The following is a 20690-nucleotide window of genomic DNA, read 5'->3' as shown; positions in this document are numbered from 1 at the left end:
TTCTCAGTACAAAGGATGCAATTATTCATCTAAAAATAAAGCTCTCAGGGTTAGGAGAGAAGCAACGAATGGAACAAGTTCCCATAATTTAATATTCTTCGTTTTGATTTTCTTAGCAGATCTTCTGAATGACATTTAGAGGCCAGAACTGAAATTATTAGCCAGCATGACCAAGCAATTCAAGGGACCGTAATGACTTCTACAAAATTTATGAAATGAAACCAGATGGTCACAACATTTTCATAGTAATTGTCTTTTTCCATCTCAGAGGCCCAGAGGGGTCTGCAGAGGGGTCTGGGGCTGGCATGGACCCCGGTCCCAGGGAGTGTGCAGGTAGAGCCTGACCTCAGGCCGGGCCGTGGAGACAGTAAAGGACCCTGGGGTCTGCATTTCTAAGCCAGATCATATGCCCGTGCTTCCCTCTTGAATCCCACATTGCGGAACAGGGATGCAAAGTTATCACTGAGTTTTTATTCACAGGGTTTGAATGTAGTTTAGACTAAAGAATTTAAGGAGATCCAAGTTATTTCCTTACATAGGAAGTGGTGTGATTAACTTAACCAGGGATTCACTAAGCAGAGGAATGCAGAGACCTTATTGATGAGGGAGAAGGAGCAAGCTGAGGCCTTGCAAACATCCTGCCATCCCGAAGGTGGGGTGGGGGGGGTGGTACATAGAGATCAGTCAATGCTGGACAGGGGTCTCCTGGAGTTTACAAATACCTTAGTAAATTACAAGAAAAAGGCAAGCTTATCAACAGCCTCATCTCCACAAACCTACAGACTCAGTTTCTTGGAGCCTCTAATATCGCCTCCCCTCCATCGTGATGTGGGGAGACAGGCCAGGAGGAAAGGTCAGGGGAGACGAAATGTCCTCATTGCCTGCAGCCTTTGACAGATACTTGAGGTAAATCCAGAGCAGAACATTTCTCCAGGACCCCCTCCACCCATCCGGCATTAATGCCTCACTACAGGGAACTCCCCCCCGCCCCCCCCAGCTGGAGAATAGGTGGCCTCAGATATCTTCAAGTTCTCTTTAGCACATCAAAGTCTCCCTGGAGGCCTCCCTTTTGACTTTACCTCCCCCAACTCCACGGTATATAACCAGTCATTCCTAACCACCCCGGGACAGCCCTTCCTGCCCACGGGTCCTGTCTCCAGGCTTTCATAAAATCACCTTTTGGCACCAAAGACTCTCGAGAATTCTTTCTTGGCCATCAGCTCTCAATCCCTATCTGCCCAAAACCCCATCACTGTGAAGCCTCAAAGCACACAACTGATAGGCATGTATTTTTTGAAATACATTGGAAGACTCGCTGAAACTCAACAGGCAGTGTCCGGTTCGAGCCCATCCAGCTGGTTACTCCCGACTTCCGAGCTGGCACATTGTTTTACCAACTGGACAAAGTGTCTGGTTCATGAAGGGCTGTTTCAAAGTCAAGTATGTCCTGCATGTGACAATGCTTCCCGCAGGTGCACAGAATACCTTGTCCTGAAATTCTCTTGGAAGATTCCCTAGAGAACATTTGACCGTCATATGTTATATTGTAGACTGTTGAAATGATTTTTCCTGACCTTGGAACTAGAGGGCGGGACAGCATGGTGGGTCGGGGTGGGGGTGGTGGCACACTCGTTTCTGGAGCAAGAACGGGAGACCCCGTTGTCCAGAGCAGCTGGGGAAAGAATGATCCAGGCCCTGCGGGCCTCTCCTACACTGTCTATTGTCACGTGTCTGGAGAAATCCTCTCAAGCTTGCTGACGGTCCACACTGGCGTCCCGAGCTTGCCGACAATCACACACAAGTGCATCCACCCTTCCTCTCCCTACGGCAGGTTGCAAACTACAGACCAAGAGCTAATCTGCACCTGGGCGCTGCCCCCCTTGGGTCTCTATACTGTCGATAGTTGCTTTCCCGAACCTGAAGAACTGACCAGATGAGAATATTTACTGTCTGGCTCTTTTCATGAGATGTGTGCTGACCTCTGTTCTCGCTGCGGTTTCCGTGGCATTTCCTTCTCAGAAACTTCCAGGAACTCTTTCTCGTTCTCTTTTCTATAAAACAACTGAAGAAAATTTTCGCCGTTTCCAGACACCTAGGTCTCTCCGCGCCCACGTGATGTCTTCCCGCGGTGACGGAGGCGGGTGTGTCCCCCAAGGCAGCCCTCATGTCTTGTCATGGGCTCTTTCCCTTCTCACCCGCTCCCCCCTAGGGCCCCGGCACGTGTCCCCTGTCCTCCACTCCACCCATTTACTCTCCTCGGTGAATAATCCCTTGAGAATGTGAACACAGTCTACTTTCTTTCATTGACTAAGAGCTGTTGACTGGTTAGTCTCTTTTCTTTGCTGAATTTATGACAACGTTCCTTGAAGTCTGTCTGCACTGCAATATTGACCGGCTCCCATGCTGCCTAATTCAGCAGTGGCTCTCTCGCTGTGCAGCCAGGCCACCTTCCACAACCTTCCGTGGATATCCAGGATGCTCAACCCGACGGCAACGCTAGTCCCATGTTACAGATGACCGACCTGGCAGCCGATTCCAGCCACCACCCTCTCTTGGAGCAGCTTCTGTACTGGCGTGAAGGATGACACACACCAGCCTCTCCTGTTCCCCAGGCTCACCCCGGTCCCTGCTCTTCTCCCCTCCACACCCCGGAGACCCCAGTCTTTGTCTGTCTGCTGCTGTCACCACTTACTCCTCAGTGTGGTCTAGTGGCTCCACGTACAGCCTCTGTGCTCACCGCTCCTGAAACGTCTCACGTGAGCTCCAGCTGTGTGTCTCTAACCGTGTACTTGACGTTTCCACTTGAACAGCATTAGCCCATCCTGGCTGCCGTGACACAAACCGCAGGCTGGGTGGATTCGAATCAACAGACCTTGTTTCTCCGTTCCAGAAGCTGGACGTGCAAGGTCGAGGCACCAGCAGGTTTCGTGCTCTTGGTTCCTGGATGGTGTCTTCTGGCTGTGTCCTCACGTGGTGGAAGGGTGCGGGGGCTCCCTGGGGTCTCTTTTATAAGGGCACTAAGTCCACCATGGGGGCTCTGCCTTAGGGCCTCATCAACATCCTGACACCATCATCTTTGAGGGGGGAGGTGTCGACCCAGGTATATGGGACACCAACGTTCAGTTAGAAGCATGTACCAAATAGGCACCTTGGGTGAACTCATGATGTCTGCCTCACTGTCCCCATCACACGACTGCTCTCATGGCTCTACTGTCCAGGGTGTCCATCCTTTTACTGTCAGGGCCGGAGAATTTGGAAGCATTGTTCAGTCCTTTTCCTACGTTCATAGACCATCTCCCGGCAAACCCTCTATCTTTAAAGTATGTCCCAAATTCCACAAACTCCACCTTCCGTGCACCTGCACCTGCTTGCATGGAGCTGTCAGGATCTCCTGTCCAAGTTTTCCCACAGCTTCATCCCTGTTCTGCATCCTCTGCTCCATTCTAGATGTCACACTTCAATCATTTCTATAGGTAAACTGTACCCTACATAACACAGACGATCTGAACATGGGCAGCATAACAGCATTGATAGATTATTTTTTTTATTTTAACTGTTTATTCATTTTGAGAGAGAGAGAGAGAGAGAGAGAGAGAGCGTGAGCAGGGGAGGGGCAGAAAGAGAGGGAGACACAGAATCCAAAGCAGGCTCCAGGCTCTGAGCTGTCAGCACAGAGCCCGACTCGGGGCTTGAACCCACGAACCGTGAGATTGTGACCTGACCTGAAGTCAGTTGCTTAACCGACTAAGCCACCCAGACTTCCCCATAGATGATTTTGGAAACTATACCTATGTTGCGGCTGGAAAACCTATGAATCACAGTGCGTTTGTGGCAGCCACACAAAGGCAGCTGTGATACGAGAGTCACTGTCATTTTGAACAATCGCTCGTTACCTATTTGTTAATTACTTAGGCATTACAGTTTTAATCAACAGATTTCTCTGGAAGATATTCAGTGAGTAGATATTTAATGCAAATATTCTTTAGGGTTGTAAAAAAGTCTGTTTTCAAAAAAAAGTTCCACATCCATATGAAGGAATTATGGCAAAAACATAGCTCTAGGTTGGTAATTACCTGGAGGTTGAGAGAGGAGTGAAGGTAGAAAGAAACAGTGGCCATGCCTCCCACTGCAGAGAAAGCATTGCTGGAAAAGTGTTCACCACGGGCTTGGGGGCATCAAAGACCACGAGGTCATGAGTTCCTGATGACTAGGATCATGATGATGGAGATGAGCGAAACGTGGTGAAAAGTTTGGTTGGGAGATAAAAAGATGAGATTAATATTAGATGTATTGAATTTTCTTTTTTCAGGAACAGGATCATTTATCAAAGCCAGAACCTTGTTGATTGTGATTTAAGAAAATCAAACCAGTGTGGATCCCTCCCTCTTCCTCTCTCTCTGTCAATAAATGTTGGAATGAAGATAACTGATTCTTTGCAAAATAACTTAGGTGCCAGAAAGTTCTCCGAAAAATAAATCATTCCATTGTTCCAGGTGCATTGTGGAGAGACGTGTGAGGTAAAGGCGCTAGTGTGAAGCCGACTTTTGAAGAGAGGCAAGGTGGGTTCCCCGTGAGATCTTTCCTGCTTTCCTCTTTTCTTGGAGAGGATCTTCCACATTGAGGGGCCAAGCTTCGTCATCCTGAATTTCAAGGAAGGGGTGCTTAGAGAAGTGGTTAAATCTGTTGTCCCAGGAAGGAAGTGAACCAGTGCACTGTGAAACGTCAGGAAAGATGCCGTAGAAGAGCTGCCGGTTAACCTGCCATCTGTAATTAGTGGAATTCCTGTACCCGTTCTGGTTACAAGTTTGGCTAAGTCCGGTAGGAGAAGGGAGTCAAGTGTCCCTTCACTGGGTTAAAGGGCAGATAGAGAATTAAAATACACCAGGACAAACAGTAAAAGACGAACCACACTCAGAGAATTTTGAAAATGGCTGACGTTAGGTCATAAACACCAATCTTGAGATTGTTTATGAAGGAATGCGTTCCCTGAATCACGTCAGGGATATCATATGAGCACCCACCTGCAGGTTTAATGCAACAAAGAATCTGTGCACCACATTACACCATTTTCTCTTCAGTGCAAGTGCGTGATGTTTGGGGGTCCCAGGTGCTTAATATCCAGGCATGCGCGTGTCAGTGATACATTATCTACTGCCATCTCCTAAAGCTGGACGTCAACCATCTCCAGATACTGAGAGGATGAAAGTATCCTGCCATTTAATATTGTAATACATGAAACACATTTGTTTGAGAGCCATAAACGCTGTCACTAAAGACATTAATATTTATTTTTATTGACTTAGCAATAATTAAACACAGATGTTTCTATTATGGTCTTGCCATATCGTATTGCCAATTGATTTCAAACAAGAATGCAGAATTTGGATGTTAGTTAGCTAAGTCAAAGGCAGGTGGTCCCTCTATAAGCTCATACTCAGGGACTTTCTTTTCTTTTCTATTTAAAAATTTTTTAATGTTTATTTTTTGGGAGACAGAGCATGCACAGGGGAGGGGCAGAGAGAGAGGGAGACACAGAATCAGAAGCAGGCTCCAGGCTCCAAGTTGTGAGCACAGAGCCTGACATGGGGCTTGAACTCATGAACCGTGAGATCACGACCTGAGATCAAAGTGGGACTGAACCCCCCAGGAGTGGAGGCTGTCTTCTCTGAAGGGGGAGAGACTATTCCGCAAGAGCAGCAGTGGAGGGGGGCTGCCTATGGGAAGACCCAGTGAGCACAGGCCAGTCTTATGTTTATGGTAAAATGGCCCCTGGCTTGGGCTCACATTTTCTCAGAGAGTTGGGGCAGAACTGAGTTACCACAACACCATAGAACATCCAGGGATTGGTGATGACGCTCTGAATGGAATCTGAGCTCTTGGAGTTACACAGCTGGGGTTTAGGAACATTGACCATTTGCATCAATGACACATAATCTCACTTACATGATGCTGAACCCTGGAGCATTCAGTTTACAAGTTGTAAAAATGGGTAGTATGACCTAAACACATTTTTTTTTAAGTCTGACATGATTCCCCCCCCCCAAAATGCATTTATATTTTAAACATTTTCGAGATGGATGTCAATTATTTGTGTAACACAAAACCCAAAAGCACTATGAAATGAAATCTGTCTAAGATTGGATTATAATAATAATTGCTGTGATTGTTATTTAATTACCATTATCATTATTATTAAATGTGTCTATAGCTATAAAATAAATAGCTTTCCTAGATTTGATTGGCATTGAACTGAATCCATAGACCAAGTTGAGACCATGCCCCATCCTGCCAGCCCACGGATCCACTCAAACACAGGCTCTGTAAGGTGTAGACAGCAGTCTAGAGATAAGGCACAGTCTGGGGTCTGGTCTTTGAGCAGATGGAGACCAGCCGAGGAGGCCTGGGTGCTTCTCAAGAACAGAAGAAAAAGTTTGTGTTCAGGGACCTCCAGGGCCCGTGGTCAACTATGATGCACCCGGCACGGAGTTCTCATTGGACACAGAGGCCGGCCCAGCCGAGCCCCCCTCCTTCCAAGCCCATCCCACCAGGACTTGGAAGCTCTCATTCCAGAGCCGAGGCTGCTCCCCACTACCTGAAACGTGGCTTCTGCAGAGCCCTGTCAAGGAGGATTCCAGAACCCAGGCTTCAAGAGTCCTTATCCTACTCTGAAACCAAATGAAGGAACCGAGGCAGGTGGCTTCTAAGCCGCTTCCCCGTGGAAGGGATCTAAATCTGTTCGTCATGATCCCCCCGGCACCAGGGAGGGGAGCCAGGGCTGAAGACGTGAGACCTGCATCCACAAAGACTTGGCCTGTACCTTTCTGTTGTTTCTACGTCTGAGAACTCACCTTGATGGCCGTAGACAGTGTAGACCGCGGCAACCGCGGCCACAGGACGCTGATGCTTTGTGGTCTGTCCAGCTGTGTCCATGAGCATTGTCCCTCAGAGGTGATGGATTCTCTGGAGGGCAAGGACATTGAGTGCCTCCGTCTTCCTTCTGGCCAGTGAGGTTTAAAGAAGGTAACATTTCAAACTGACAGGTCTAAGAGCTTAAACTGCTTTTCTTTTGCTCTCCCAAGGTTTCCACCAACGCAAAGCACTGTCTACCCCAAGAATGTGCTGTCACTTCCTTTTCTGTTTGCTCCTACGACAAAAAGCTTTCTCACAAAAACCTATGACTTTCCCCCCAAAAACTATAATGGCAAAGAATTTTCCAGAAATGTTGATTCCTTTCTTATTTCCTCTGTCTTCAAGCACACGGTTTCTCTTTCACTCACCTCTTCCATCAAGGAGGATACTCAGGACCTATCACCTTGGTGATGGGAAAACAGGAAACCACAGTCTCAGGAGAAACAGATTATTGTGGGTGAAAATATCCCATCGTACGTCACACTGCTTCCCTGCTCATGGAGTCCAATCTTCCTGAACTTGAGGGAGGAAGAGACAGAGGTGGCCTCTCATGGTGTTCTTGCTTCTTGTATTTGAGTCCCACATGCTGATAAGGAGAAAACAGAGTGCTCCACACACGAGAACCATGAAAATCATGGAACTCAAACTCAGATCTTACGTGGATCCCGACTCATAGAAGCCGAGAGTTTACCGAAACAAACAAGCAAACAACAACAACAGAAAAAACCCACGTTTATTTGAGACAAGTAAAACATTTGAATATGGACAAGTTATATTACTTTGAGGGTTGTTTTTTAAAATTCTCTTAGGTGTGATGACGATGTGGTTGTCCTACAATCTGACATATACGCATCTCCTTTCCATTTAGAATTGTGGAGTAACTATCTGGGGGCTAAATGACACATTGTCAAAATCATGTTTTAAATACTCCAGCAACAGAGAACGAAGAACAGAGAGGAAGGAAGGAAAGTAGGCAGGAAGGGAGGGAAGGTGGGAGGGAGAGAGGAAGAAGGGAAGAAGGGAGGGAGGAAGGGAGGAATGGATGATGAAAGGGAAGCATGAGGCCCAATCTCTGAAACAAGATTGGGGAATGTTGAGAAATGTAGGCGCTGGATGGCTCACACCCAGGGGTTCATTACACTCTTCCTGCTGCCTCTGGCTACGTTTGAAGTAATAAAAAGTTAAAAATGAAACATTTTATGGCATAAATAACATCTGATCGTTTGCTTTGGAGTTGTTACAAACACAGCTGACGCCCCACTTTGCTCTGAATTGGGCCCTGCTATTGACTTGATGAGGAGAGCAGAAAGAAACAGAGTAGATAGATCCCAAGTCGTAAGTGCCTTCAACGCGCAAGTCAATATATTCTGACAGCTTGGCTCCGACTTCACTTTAGTGACAAGGCTAATCATGGCTTCTAGGACGTAATGGGAAATGAGAGGTCAATTCCATAACATTCAAAAGGCTGACCTCAGACATCTGCGGGTTTTGTACCTAATTAGGAGCTCTCTTGTGGAGGGAGAAACGGAGGAGAGAGGCCAGTGGAGATCTGCAGGTGACATGGGGAGTGATGAGGCAAGGTAACCCATGATGGGAGCGCTGGTGGCCTGTGGGGCAGCATCTACAGAAAGAAGGGAGGAAGAGGGGTGAGGGAGGGAGGGAGGGAGAGGCGGGTGAAGAGATGATTTGGCATTGCTTTTCCCAAAGACGGAAAGCTGTTTTTCCAAGTCTAGTGTCCAATGATGTGGACACCTTATATGCCCAAAGAGAAGGCTCTAATTATCCACTGAGTTCAATTTTTTTAAAAAAATGCTAAATTTTCATCCCCAAGGTGGGCATGGTTAATACAAAGCACTATTCAGGAGGTTCTGGGTTCCGCCTGTACCTTGACATGGTTTAGATATAAGACAGAGATGTATATTTCACAATTGGCTGGTAAAATATTCCAAGACCAACACGATGATAGCCTGAATATAAAATTTGTCTGATTCACGACTCTGAAGCTGCCTCATTCATCCATCTGCCTGGAAAAGAAGATTCCGAAAGTAACTATAATGTAACAGGCCATATAAAATTCTGTTTAGGGAAGACTTTTGCATTTCTAGTTTAGCTGTCCGCGGGCGGTGTAACCCAAGTGTTGCTTGAGGACAATGTCTGCTAAGAGATGCGTCCATGAGACAGAAGTGCTGATCAGCTGTGCTACAGCCAATGTACTTCCCAAGGTCATCACGCACAATTCGCGGAGTCGCAAGGAGGTGTCAGTTCTTAGGATTTCAGACGCCACATAATACTGCCTTAGAGTACAAAGCTATTCCTCTTGTTGGGCTTGGGCTGGTGGGGTGGGCACGCATGTACTGGGGTACAAACAGAGCCCTCCCGTACTGTAAAATGGTGGATGGGACGTGTGGTACCCTGCGTGGTGTACACGCGTTCATCCCCAAGTGGGTCGTCCTATGCTCTACTCATAATTAGAACCTAAATATGGTCTTGTTTCATTCTTTGACCTAAATACCATGCCCAGTGGGACTATGTGCCCTCGTTTCCTTTGTTTCTTTGTTGTTTTTCTGTTTTCCTAACTTTTTGTTTTTAATATTTTTTTTTAATGTTTTATTTATTTCTAGGAGAGAGACAGCATGAGTAGGGGAGGGTCAGAGAGAGAGGGAGTCACAGACTCTGAAACAGGCTCCAGGCTCTGAGCTGGCAGTCAGCACAGAGCCCGACGCGGGGCTCGAACCCACAAACCGTGAGATCACGACCTAAGCGAAAGTTGGAAGCTTAACCAACTAAGCCACCCGGGCGCCCCTGTTTTTAATTTTTTAAAATTAACCTTTTTATTTTAGAATATGTGTAGATTGATAGGAAAGTTGAGATGATTTTACAGAGAATTACCATATGCCACAGCCAATTTCCCCTGTTACTAACATCTTAAATTGGTATGTGTATTTGTCAAAAGTCACGAACCAATACTAATACATTATGACTTACTAAAGTCTGCATTTTATTCAGACTTTCTGAATACACCCAGAACTTTCTTTTTTGTAATTTTATCTTAAAGAGAGAGAGAGAGAGAGAGAGCAGGGACAGGGGCAGAGGGGGAGAGAGAGAGGGAATCTCAAGCAGGCTCCATGCTCAGTGTTAAGCCCAATACAGGGCTCCATCCCATGACTGCGAGATCAAGATATGAGCGAAATCAAGAGTTGAATGCTCAACCTATTGAGCCACCCGGGTGACCCCTTACTGTCACTTTTTTAAATTATCTGCACCACATGGCAACCTACTTGTACATTGTCTTATGGTTTACTAACACTTTAAATGTATTATCAGATTTTGTAATAGTGAATAAAACAGGATCAATATTATGAACCCCGTATTTCTTGAATGAAGAAAATGAAATTCAAAATTGGTATAACATGCAGTTACAGGGGCGCCTGGGTGGCTCAGTCAGTTAAGCGTCCGACTGTGGCTCAGGTCATGATCTCATGGTTCATGGGTTCCAGCCCCGTGTCGGGCTCTGTAAGGACAGCTCAGAGCCTGGAGCCTGTCTTTGGATTCTGTGTCTCTCTCTCTCTGACTCTCCCCTGCTTGCTCTGTCTCTCTCTGTCTCTCAAAGATTAATAAAAATTAAAAAATAAAAAAATATTTAAAAAAACATGCAGTTACATAATGTGGAAGAGAACAGTGGGAATTGAATCAAGAATTTCTAACTCTTCCTACTCTGTCTCGATGAGATTCTTTCCTCACTGATGAAGAAGATATATTTTGTCAGAAGTGTGGCATATTTATAGGAAAGTCATTCTCGACATAGAATCCATTTAGCTACAGGATGGTTTTTTTTTTCTTTTTGGTTAACATTGTAAGAATTAAATAAATAGGAAGCTGAGAAATAATTCTATGATTCTATGCAATAAGAGATCAGAAACACAGGGAATACTATCCTAATATTTTACTAAAAAAATTGTTTCCTTCTTCCCGGTTACCTGCTCCTTTATTCTGAATTGATTTTATATACAATGTGCTTATGTGAAACTATACCCATAATTATGGACTTAGTACAAAACAACAAAGAAACACTCATTTTTTTAGATTAAAGAATTCAGTGTAAGCATGGAAAGAAAAATGTTTGAACAACCTCAGAGAATGTGATCATAACTATTTAGTGATTAGTGGATATCTATTTTCTCTTACCACCTTTCTAGTTCTCCTTCTTCCTGTCTCCTCTTCTCTGAATCCAGGTGCAGAAAACATAGCAATTAATAATAACCTGAATTTGATTATTTGGCTCTTCAGCATTTCATAGGATTATGTTGACTTCGTAATTTGATTGCTCTGCAGATGTGAACTGTACTGATTGCATTAAAATACGTAAAGGAAATGAGGAAACATCACCAGACACCATGGAAAAGTGGTCCCCCACTGCTGGGCGCATCCCCCAGGGGCTGAAAAGGAACCGTAAGTAGCATGGAGACCCTTCAAAGTCTCTGCTCTGAAGTATCGTGATTAAGACCAGGTAACACATTACGTTCCACCTGAGGTTGTGAGTTTTCACACAGAGTGAAGTCTTCTAAAAATGTCCTGTGGTCTCCTTATAAATGTGTTCATGGCGGTCATGCGGGAGAAAAGTAGATGTTCTGGCTACTGGAGAGCGGGCGTAGTAAGAGCGAGGCAAGCACGTGGGTTCCAAGCCGCAGACACAGGACTGGGAGGAGGGCTGGGTCGTAGGAGGGACCGTACAGGGCGGAGCTGCAGAGGTGAAGCTCTCATTCACAGAGCAGGTCCGCCCGAGACTGCGAAGAGTAGAGTGCTTGCGCTCCGAGATTATGTGGCATCAGGGTGAGCCATCCGGAAATAGTATCTGGGGCCTGACTTGTCCTTTCTGCAAGATAACCGCCTTCCAGGTGCCGGTGGATAGCGGGGCTGGCGTAGCGCGTTTACTGCACCCATGGCATTGACCCAGAAGCTGGGAAGGACCTGAGTTTGCACATGTGGCCTGGCTTGCAGCTGCAAAAGGAGAAAGTTTGGATCAGCTGTAGTAGCGTGAAACTTCACGACCTCCCAGAAGAATGTCTTTAATGTTGGAAAACTGATGGGCAAAAACACTTTGCCAGATCAACTATGAGATGTCTGGTTACTTTCGCGTTTCAGATAAACAATGAATAGATTTTTAAAGTGCTGGAAAAACCCATTCCAGCAGCTCCAGGGGTCCCTGAAGGATGGACGGTGTCGGCGAGAGAGAGTGAGAGCCCCGAGAATCTTTCCGATCACCAGGCAGGCATCTCCGTCCTGGCGGTTTTGGTGTCTTTATTTATAGGTCAAACGATAACATGGCATCAGAAAATGGAATGTTTACAATGGATAGCTCTTTGTGATAAGATGCTTTGGAAAGTGTGTGAAAACAGGTTTTGCGGAAGTATTCTTGCAGAATTACCCCAATGATAGTGAGGTTGGGTAAATCTTACAACTACGGAAATAACAGGGTGTTCTTAGGGAAAAACAGGATGAGATACGTATTTGTTCTAAGTTAATAACGCTGGGATTAGGACGCAGGTGAAGTTGTGTACAGATAGGATGGGAGTCATTCTGTCAGACTCACAGAGGACGAATGTTTTTGAGCTGGTTCATGAGTTGTTTGTGGAAACTTCTTTGACTTGATGCTGAATGTGTAAACACCATGGAGGCCCTAAACGTGTCGGCCTTTGTATTTGGGTTTATGTTTTAGCTGCTCGTATCTATCCTCATCCCAGCCATCAGTGTAAGGGAGGGTGTTTGCGGAAAGTAGGCCTTGGGGAAGGGACAGCCATACATTCAGTTAGGAAAGGTCTAAGTATTAACTTAAGCTCTGCCCTTATCTGTTCCTTAACTCTAAATGAGGCTCTTTGTCTCGGGGCCAGGCTCAACTGTAACTCCTGCGTTCTTAACCCCCTTTATTATCTAAGTCTTGGGTCTGCAAGGCCCATAGGAAGAGCCTTTTGACCATCATCCACAGAGCTTTCATCTAAAATCTCTTCTGAAGAGGCAGGGATAGGCTCTTCCTTATGAGGAATCTGTGTGGGGAATATGGGCCTGATCTGGAATATTGTGAGGCCTGGTCAAGACCAGCAGGCTCATTTCCAACATGAGCCAGTAGTAGCAGAAGGAGATACCAGTTTTCATTTCTCATGGCAGGAGCTGTGCAAACGCTGCCATTTCCTTGCTGTGACTGTCGTCCAGCGAGGCCGGTGTAGCTCCCAGCATTAAAGTATAAGTATATCCCATGCCCTTCCATTTTTATTTGACAGATCTGCCAATCCTAGATGAATATGAGCTCAGCTTTCCAAAGCTCATTCCTGGGAACTCTAGAAGAAAATTTAGACAGAAGGGTTTCCCAAGAGCGTGCACAGAGCCTCCATGCCACATAGAGTAACGTGAAGGATATTTCCAAACAGAGAAGAGAACATTACCCACATTGACCACCCTCAACTAGCTCATTTGGTTCTGAGGGCTTCGTCACGGTGTGCGTGCCATTGGCACCCCAGTGTTGTTTCCGAGATCCACCCCATCTTATGTTTCTTACCTAGGATGCTTTATTTTGTTGCTTATAAAGTATTTTGTGGATTTGGAGCAACATTAAAGCCACTGCCACCTAAATTTGAGAGTCATCAGTCACTGTAATGCACATCTATAGATTTACTTTGGAAATACTTAGCTATGTTTCAAAGCCTTATCTACAGGGCATTTAAAATTCTTTTTAAGAATATAATCACAAGAATTTTGAGTGGAAGAAGGTTCCATGAGCCACACTGAATAATTCAGGGAACAGGGATCTGACACTCATTTATTAAATCTGGAAAACATGGCATTTATGCGGTGCCTTTAAAGGCTTTGTGTCTATCAATGACAATTTCCATCTATTCTGACATAAAATGCACAATCTGCCCCTGATATTATGTTTTCTTGGATAACTCAGACATCATTCTTCCAGAGGTAATAAATTACAGTATCTCCTTCCTGAAACACGACAGTCAATTAGCCATTATCTACCATCCAAACAGTCAACTCACTCCTGAGAGGCTTTCTAGATTAATTCTGCCCATAAGCAAATTGATAAAGATTTTTCTCTCCATTATAGCAGAATTTATGAAGAGTCTGACTTTGTTTCTCATCGAGTCCTCATTTACCTGCACCGGGAGCCCGTTGTATCTGTCTGCCAGCAGCTGTGTGCACGCGGCCACGTGTGACCGTGAGCAGTTGGAAGAGGGCGGGTCTGCACCGAGGCACGTGGAGGTGGAAATCCACACTGGGGTTTTAAGGTGCAAAACCCTGTATGCCACTTTACACTGATTACACACTATAATGACAACATTTTTGAAATAGTTGGTTAAATGAAATATATTGTTAAAATTCCACCTGTGGCTTTTTACTTTTGGGTGCGGCTACTGGAAAATGTGGTATCTATCCATGCAGTTGACTCGGAAGTTCTGTGGATAAAGCTGCATCTGACAGTGTGCTTCATGGCGGTGGAGACTCAGCTCCATCGGCACATGGTTTGGACCCACAGAGATGGTTCTTGGAACAGCCAGCCTTCTCCGTGGCCTCTACCTTCTTAGTTTTCTGCAAAACTCATGGAAACCGGGCTTCTGTTTCCACCCATTGCAGTGCGCCTTCTCCGAAAGCATCATGATCATTATCCTCATTGTTCTATGATACACAGCCTTCAGTTCTCACATAACAGACCTTTGTACCTGAACGAGCATTGCTGTGCCCACCCCTTGCAAACTCTGTCTTTCCAGGGTCTACGCCACTACGCTCTGCTGATCATCTGTTGATCGCTAATGTCCCTACTGAGTCTCTGTGCATTCATCAGCATCGCTGCCCAAAGGGGTGTTGGCCGCTTCTTCTGTAGTTAATATTTCCACCTGTTGTGATTTCATTGGATCTGATGTTTTAGTATCACTGACAGACTGATCTGTTCCTATGTGTGCATGTGTGCGTGTATGTAAATTATATAAAAATCCATCTCTTTTTGGCGCCCGAGGGAGGCAGAGTGGATTGGTCCTGTGTGTGGGCCCAGAGGCCAGGTCCCCCCTGGGAGGAAACCCCATGGTCAACTGTTGACGCTGGGCAGGGAAAAACGGCCTCTGCTACGTGGCTTCCAACCACAAGGACCTATTTTTTGTGTTTACAGAGCTGTGAGTCAACGGACGTTTTTGGCTGCTGTAAGCTGGGCTCAGCTGGAGGCCGCGGGCCACACGTCTGCTGGCCTTGGCTCCAAGCTGTGCATTTGATTCCAGTCCCTTCTTTTCTGGGAAGGTCCCAGGCGGATCGGGTTGTAGCTCAGAGGATGTGTTCTCTTCACGGCTAGTCACCAGAGATCACGCTCTGGCCTGCACAAGTGACTGAAGGGATGTGCTGTAGCCTCACATCCAAGCTCAGCATCGGTGAGGTCCCAAGGTAGCTTCACCTTGCTGGGAAAGGGACCACTCAGCAAGCCAGCATTTTATGATGTTTAAACATGTCCTGAAACATTTTTGTATTTTCAAGTATTACCGCCATTATTATATTACTCAGGAAAAGGCATGGTGTAAGAAGTGACTTCAAAATCTCGGTGGCTCACAAAACCAAGTGTTTGATTCCTCACACTAATGTTCATGTGAGTCAGTTATGACTCTGCTCTTAACGACCTCATTTTGTGACCCTCTCCAAGGCAACGGTCCCCATAAGTAACACTGCCAGTCTCACAGCGAGGAGAAAAGAGAAACATGGTGAATCTCAAATTGGCTCATAAAGCTTTTCCTTGAAAATGACACACATTACTTCTGTCAACATTTCATTACCCAGAGCACAAGCCGTGTGCTTCAAAACGCAACAGGGCAGAGATGTCTAATAGCCTCACAAGGAAATGAAGTAAATAATTGTGAACAATGCAATCTGCCGTACTTACTTGGATTCGGACATGGATCATACTCACAAACTTTATTAGTCTTTTTGATTGTGACCCTATTGGACTGCATTGAATATTATCCCTGAATTTAAGAAGGTCAAGAAAATGATAATCTGGGGCACGTGGGTGACTCGGTCAGTTGAGCATCTGACTCTTGATACCGGCTCAGGTCATCATCTTGCGGTTGTGGGATGGAGCTGAGTGTGGATCCTGCTTGGGATTCTCTCTCTCCTTCTCTCTCCATCCCTCCCTGCTTGCAGTCTCTCTCTCTCTCCTGAAAGAAATATATAAAAATTAAAATCATCATCATCATCATCACCATCATTCTGCAGGATGGAATTTCTACCAAAAGCTTGCTTGTATGTTGAGACCTAAGGGCCTCCCACACTCCAAGAAGGTTTATTACTCTCATAATGAGGTTGTGGGGGAAGGATCCCCCAGCAGGGGTGAACACAGCTTGAAAGAGGGCTGGTTAGAGTGCAGCGTGGGTCGCGACAGGGATGGAGTGAAGGCCCCATGCTCACGGTCTGGGTCACGTGTGGTTTGAACGTTTGGCCAGTGTCAGAAGATGGGGCCCCAGGGAATTAGCTGGCACAGACATGGAACAGAGAGGAACGGGGGTGGAGGGGCTGGAAGGGCCTGCTGGGGTCCAGCTGCAGCAGATCCAGGGGTCCCTGAAGGATGGACGGTGTGGGCGAGGGAAGGGTGAGAGAGGCCCGAGAATCTTCCTGGCCACCAGGCAGGTATCTCTGCTCTGACTGGGGCTCAACTTTCTTTCATAATTAAGTGTTTGGAGGATGGCAGAGAAGTGGCATTTGCCTTAGACAATGATTTCTGATGACAAACTTTTTGATATATAAGAAGTTCCCGGAACATAGATTTGTAGAAGACTCCTGCGTAACCTTTATCAATAGTGACTGAGGTAGGTGATTTAGATGGTTATTCTATGGGGAAGGAAGGTATCTTTAGCATTCAAATACAAGACAGTGTTTTTAGCATAGCAAAGGCAAAGTTAGTTCTTTGTGAGCAGGGGTCAATAGCCTGTTTGCTTAAGGGGAAGTATTAAGAAAAACAGGTCTTTCAGGAAACACAGTGTTTGCTCCCATAATCAGGAGAGAAGTGCCTACAGTAGGGTCCTTCACAAGGTGCAATCAGCATATCAAGGCCAGAATACGTCACTCCAACAAATCAACAAGGTGCCTTGGGGCCTGTACTCAAGCAGAGACAATTGAGGGGGGGTGGGTATCGGTCGTCACCTGAAGGCAAGAGCCTTGCAAACTTGCCTTATCCTTACAAGGAGTTTTCTCAACTAGTGAGTTCAGAAACGGCTCCTGACAAGGGCCAAAGGTCAAATTTCAGAAAGGAAATCAGACTTATTAATATCACCAGGCACAGCTTTCAGCTCCTGGTAAATATACCAGGAGTTGAGTTAAATGTCCGGCAGGGCACGCCATGTGAGTAGAGTGGAACACAACAGGATAATCCCACGGACACTGAAATATGGCGTCGGACCATCTTCACATCTGTTTGGAACAAGATCCTATGGGGCATTTAGAGCCCACAGCATGATCACCTTTAGGAAAGAAAGGTAAACACATCACCTCTGAGGGAAGACATCCCATCGACCATCTCAATTTACAACTATATTTACTCATAAGCAAGACCTGATACGCAACCACAGAGGAGCAGGTACACAGCACTGTTCTACGTAAGGCTTGGGGAAGAATGAGGGTAAACTAGGGACAGTTGGTCTCAGTCGGCTCTCGCTGCCATCACAAAATTCACACAGACTGCGGGCTTCAACAACAGAAATATGTTTGTCCCAGTTCTGGGATGGGTGTCCAAGATTAAGGTTCTAGATGATTCAGTTTCTGGTGAGAACCATCTTTCTGGCTTGCAGAAGGCCACCTTCTAGCTGTGCCCTCACACTGTGGGGAGAGGGAGAGAGGAGAAGGAAGAGAGAGAGAGAGAGACAAAGAGAGACAGAGAGAGAGTGGGAGTGCTCCTTGGTGTCTTAAAGGGACATGAACCCTATTGGGTCAGGGCCCCACCTTTATGACCTTATTTAGCCTAGATTAATAATAGCCCTCTGTCCAAATACAATCACACTCAGACCGGAACTTCACAAAACATAAAATCTGGCCAGACGCAAACATTTAGGCAATAACATATAGAGGAGGACCTATAGGAGATCAACATAATAGGATTATCAGAGGTAGATTTTAAGATGACTAAGATTAATATGCTCAAAAATAAAACTCAAGACAAAAGAACAAGTGACCCAGTTTAAAAACCCACAAAAGACATCCCTAGACATTTCTCTGAGGAAAATACATAAGTGGTCAATAAGCACATGAAAAGATGTTCAATAACACTAATCATTAGAGAAATGGAAATGAAACCCACCGTGAGAGATCACCACACGACCATTACCATGGCTGCTTTCAAACGAGCAAACAAACGCAAAAAACAAAGACAAAAGCAAATAAGCGCTGATGAGGACGTGGAGAAACTAGCCCCCAGAACTGTTGGTAGGAATGTGAAGTTAGTGCAGCCACTATGGGAACTAGTATGCAGTTCTTCAAAATATTAAAAATAAGATGACCATATGATCCAGCAATTCCACGTGAAAGCAGGGCCAGAAGAGATAGTCACACACCCACATTCTTAGCAGCATTATCCTCCAAAGCCAGAAGGTCAAAAACCCTAGTGGCCACCAATGGATGAACAAGATGTGGTCTATACATACAGTGGAATATGATTTCATCCTGAAAACGAGGGAAGTTTTGATATAAGCTACAGTACAGACGAACCTTAAAGAATTTCCTACGTGAAATAAGCCAGTCACAGAAAAACAAGTACTGTGCGTGTCCACGTCTATGCGGTATTTAGAGCAGCCAGATTCATAGACATAGAAAGTAGATGGTGGGTTCCCAGGGTGGGTGAGGGGAGTTACTTTTTAATGGATTTGAGGATCCATTTTGGGGGGATGATGCACTGTGGAGGAAGATGGTGGTGTGATGGAGCTTCGTGCCACTAAATCGGCCACTTCAAAGGCATTGAAATAATAACTTTCATGGTATGTATATTGTACCACAATTAAAAATAAATTAATTTAAAAATTTTTATGGATAATTTCTGAAGAGAGTTGAAAGTGACATAAGAGTCACACTAAAAAACCCAGAACTTAAAAACAGAATAACTGAGGGGCACCTGGGTGGCTTAGTCAGTTAAACATCTGACTTTGGCTCAGGTCATGATCTCACGGTTCATGAGTTCAAGCCCCGCATCGGGCTCTGTGCTGAAATCTCAGAGCCTGGAGCCTGTGTCAGTTTCTGTGTCTCCCTCTCTCTCTGCCCTCCTCTGCTCACTCTCTGTCTCTCAAAAATAAATAAATGTTAAAGAAAAAAACAAAAATAGAATAATAGTAATTACAATGATGGGTGAATTTTAACAGCCTATTAAAGGCAGCTAGAAATAGATCTGACAAACATTTTAAACCTGAAGCACAGAGAGAGAAGCTTTCTGATAAGAAAATGAAATATGACATTTAATCTAGCTTGTTTGTAAAGGCCAGTCTATAAAACTGATTCAAGACTCCAAGCCACAGATTCGAAAACTTTGACTAACTCCAAACAAGGGAATGAGAGGGAGACCGCCAAGGGTTATCCTGCTAAAACTTCTGTAAAGCAAACACAGAAAAAGCCTCACACATATTCATACCGAAACAAAGTCATTAACTTCAAAAGAGCAGTATTGCAAGGGGCATCTGACACCTCAACAGCAACAATAAAAGCCAGGAGACAATGAGATGACATTTTCAACATGTTGACAAAAATTAGGCCAACATATGAGTCTGTCATAAGAATAAACAATCTTTAAAAATCGAAGCAAAATCAAGGTGTTTGGGGACAAGCAAAAACTAAGACAATTGTTTATGAACAGAAACACATTAAAAGGACATTGGAGGATAATCTTCCAGTGGGCAGAAAATGACCCAGGATGGAGGGAAGGTGACAATTATCAATAGAAAGACTAAGTAAATAGGAAAATCTAAACAAATACTTACTGTACAAAATAGTAAAATAATGCCCCGTGGGACTGCAACTAGATAGAAAATCTAAATATATACGAAACATCACAGGTTATTTTTGCTACCCTTGGCACTAGTCTTTAGTTAGGTAAGTTTCTAGAAGACCAGATAATTCACAAAGTAGGGGAGTAGAAAATAAAATTAGAAAATGTTAGGATAATTCAGTCAAAAAAGACAAAGTGAAATTAAATAGTCCAACAGGAGCGAGTTAACTGGAATCACTATTAGACTTGATACAGAGACTGGAAAGCAGGTGTAAGACAAAACACAACTGCCTTTGAGAGATACAACATTGTCTCTAGAAACGAAAGTCGAAAATGATTACAGTGGAAGAAGGTTATGCCGGGACATTGCTCTGCAAACAAATAAAAGCAGCTAACTCATGGGGCGCCTGGGTGGCTTAGTCGGTTAAGTGTCCGACTTTCGCTTGGGTCATGACCTCGCGGTTCGTGGGTTCGAGCCCCGCGTCGGGCTCTGTGCTGATGGCCAGCTCAGAGCCTGGAGCCTGTTTCAGTCTGTGACTCCCTCTCTCTCTGACCCTCCCCTGCTCACGCTGTCTCTCTCTCTCTCCTAGAAATAAATAAAACATTAACAAAAAATAAAAAAAAAAAAAAGCGGCTAACTCTACTAACATCAGACAAAGTCAACTTCCTTAAGGAAAGACACAGTATGAGAGATAAAGGGACAAATATTCTAAGGTAAAATTTTCATTTCCCAAGTAAAAGTTTTGCGTCTTTAAGAATGGTTTTACTATCACAACTAAAATTTGTC

Source organism: Hyaena hyaena, unplaced genomic scaffold, assembly GCF_003009895.1.
Source record: "Hyaena hyaena isolate Hyena2069 unplaced genomic scaffold, ASM300989v1 scaffold_197, whole genome shotgun sequence".
Taxonomy (NCBI): Eukaryota; Metazoa; Chordata; class Mammalia; order Carnivora; family Hyaenidae; genus Hyaena; species Hyaena hyaena.
This window is presented reverse-complemented; position numbering follows the sequence as displayed.